General features: G+C 37.1%; 1 long non-coding RNA gene across 2 annotated transcripts; it reads left to right on the plus strand.

Moving 5' to 3' along the window:
• The first annotated feature begins 976 nt into the window (after positions 1-976).
• Positions 977-3,003, plus strand: LOC105750406. Of its 2 annotated transcripts, none has more exons than XR_001121013.3 (3): positions 977-1,057; positions 1,637-1,761; positions 2,563-3,003. It is a non-coding gene; the product is annotated as an uncharacterized LOC105750406 (long non-coding RNA). The 2 variants fall into 2 exon arrangements; XR_001121014.3 differs by lacking the exon at positions 977-1,057 and adding an exon at positions 1,242-1,332.
• Positions 3,004-3,362: the final 359 nt, after the last annotated feature.

Raw genomic sequence — 3,362 nt, forward strand, 5'->3', positions numbered from 1 at the left:
CATCTTCCGGTAAATTGGACAAGAAGTTGTTATATTGGTCTGATTAGACCCAGGTTCTTTTTTCTTCCAGATTCAGGAAAGAGTCATTTGAATGTTCAATTGTATGATAGCCTAGAAAAAGAAAAGCAAAGTCTGGACACCTCCATTACACAAACTGGGGATGCAAATGGCTGGGGAGACCTGGCCACCTGAAAGAATTATCCAAACTTATGGTCTGGCAACCTGGGCCCAAGATGGGAGCTAGGGCTACAGAACTCCTATTTACATGTTGAACAGGGTAATTAGACTCTAAGCAGTTGTAGAGATTATAACTAATCAAACAGCCAGAGCACTAGATTCTTTAACTGATCAAGCCACCCAGACTAGAGAAGCAATTTTACAATGTAGACTAGTGTTGGGCTACTTATTAGCTGAGGAGGGAGGGGTATGCAAGAAACTGAATCTAACTAGCTGTTGTATTAAAATTGATGATAATGGACAAATAGTGAAATAAATTACCAAGGATATTAAGAAACTGGCACATGTTCCAGTGCAAACCTGGAACTCTCCCTTTAACACTTCATAGTGGTCCTGGTTTAATGGGAGTTGGTGGAAACAGATTCTCTGCTTCGTTTTGGTGGCCTTGAATGGAATCATTTTACTATCTATCTGCTTACCTTGCTTAATTCACTTAATAACTTGAGTAGCTCAAAATAGCCTTCACAAGATGGTGACCGTCACTTGTTAATCTTGAAAGGACAAAGGTGGACTCCCCTCAATGTTATGGGACAAGAGGATCCTCAGGGTGACAGTCAGATAGACCAACAGTATGAATTAATCTTACAAAAATATGAAGAAATCTCATCTTAATAAAAAGGAGGAACTGAATGGAAATTTTGACATTTCTTCAAAAGACAAATTATAAATTAACTAAGCTATGAGATCAGGTTCCTATTTCCCTCTGCCTTTCCTCATTGGCAAATAGTTCCCAGGATATGGGGAAGAGGAACAGGTCTGGGAGGTTGTGGAGTGGACTAACTCAACCTTTGTCTCTCATACTTTGAAAGCACGTCTCAGGGTGAGTAAAAAGAATGTCTTTGTTTAAATTTGAATCTATGGGTTGCTTCCCCATTCACTGTAGTTTTTGCACTTAGAATGTAAGCATTTTCAGTCAATGAGGATGAGCCAGTGGGGAGGGTCAGTATTGCATCAGGGAAATTATATAGTGCCTCTTCTGTCTGTGCTCAAAGCCCTCACTTTTACCTCTCCATATGGTGAGAATGACTGCCCGCTTCTCATGAGAATCAAATAAACTTTCTCCTTATACCTTGAGAGACCTCTGAGATTTATTGGGTGAGTTGCATACCACATGAGTAACAGGGATGGTTAGAGTATATTATTCACACACACACACACACACACACACACACACACACACACACACACATTCCTTCCATCACATATTTTCTTAGTAAAATCTGAACATTCATATTCCCAGTGTTTCATTAATGACTCTCCAAGAATGGGTTTAGGAACATCTGGAATAAAGGCTGAGACTAAACGAGTACTGTTTCCCGGAATTAATTTTGTTCCTTGTTGATAAGATTGTTTCTCCCTTCTTTAAAGATTAACTGAAAGATGTTCTTGTGTTTTATAGATAAATATATTACAAATGATTAAGAATGGTTATAATAGAAGCAGGGAATGCATGAAAGTTTGTGCATGCTTATGATCAGAACAAGCCCCGGAATGTGAAAGCTGAGGATAGTACTTGCCTACAAGGTGGGTATGTTTGGGGTATAAAGATAGAAGATAAGTATGATTTGGGAATTAAGAGAATAAAGAAAGACATAATTTGTTGGGGGACTGAATGTAAAGGTATGAATGATACTAGGATATATTTTTATGAGATAAACTTATTTACTTGTAATGATAAACTTATAAACAGATGTAAAACTAATCAAGTCAGTGCTGATTTATAAGCATAAAGTATTCTGGAAAACCCTTTCAATATATCACTATGCTTCTGGATTAAGTACAAATGAAACAAATTTTGTTTGTGCTCCTTAACTATCAGAACTAGATTAGATTTCTCCTGTCTTTCTACTATTCCATGACTCCTTTTCTCTAGCTTGCATAGCAGACTTCTGAGAGAGTTTTAAAGAGATGTAAAAAGGTTTATTATCCAGAAACCCAAACTTAAATAATTGCAAAAAAGCATTCAGATGGTTTAGGGCCTTTCAAAAGGCCACAGAGTTATCCTTCCCCTTCTCCATTGTAGGGTCATCAAACTGCACTTGGAAGAGGTCTTGGGAATCGCCATCTAGTTCATACCCCTCTTTTTATAGCTAAGGAAATCTGCCCAATGTCATATATAGAGTATCAGAGACAAGATCTGAATCTATGTCATCTGATTCCAGATTACATTTCATTGCAATGCACTGTCTTTATTCTATTTCACTGTAAACACTGGTAGTGATGTTTGTTAAATCTAAGAATCTCAAGGTGATAAAATATAAGTGTGCATGATGGTACAGCATGGAATGTACAAAGAGGTAATTATTTTGTTTATGTATCTCATAGGAATCTGATCCTTATTGAAATCTACTCTGATGCCCTTCTCAGTTGTCAAAGTGGGGGTTCTGGATCCTTGCAAGCTATGCAAGTGGAGCATAATCCCTGATAGATCCTTCCAACCTGGAAAAGCTTTGGGTTTGGACTATGTGAGTGCCATCCAACAACTAATCCAGCTATATTTGGAAAGGTTGGACACCAAGTGATGAATTATTCTGGTCACAAAAATTTAAACTACCTGGCACAGGAAAGCTGTAAACTGCATTGCCAGAGGAAATAGTCACATTAACAAAATCACCAATTCTCAGTGAGATCATCTAGCATAAAATCATTATAAAATAGTAAAAGCTCTTTTGACCAAATGTAAGTATTTCTGTCTACTGCTGGGATGGAAATCTGATGCCCTAGCAAGCAGGGAGAACTATCAACTTCTTTTTTTAAAAAAATTATTTTTACAAGTACTTATACCTCTCTTGCCCACTGCCATTCCACCTCACTCCTCTCCCAACAATAAAAAAGAAAAACAAAAAAAAAATGTATTAAAACTTTTAATTTATAAAATATATGCATGGATAATTTTTCAACACTGACCCTTGCAAAACCTGTTTCAAATTTTCCCCTCCTTCTTCCACCCTCCCCTAGATGGCAGGTAGTCCAATACATTAAATATGGAAAAACAAAAAAAAATTAAAACAAATATGCATCATCCAGCAAAACAAGTTCCCACATTGATCATGTCCAAAAAAAGAATACTTCATTCAACATTTTCATTTCACGCTGTATTTTTCCCCTTTCTGGCTGGAGGCAGT

This window comes from Sarcophilus harrisii, chromosome 4, assembly GCF_902635505.1.
Source record: "Sarcophilus harrisii chromosome 4, mSarHar1.11, whole genome shotgun sequence".
Lineage (NCBI taxonomy): Eukaryota > Metazoa > Chordata > Mammalia > Dasyuromorphia > Dasyuridae > Sarcophilus > Sarcophilus harrisii.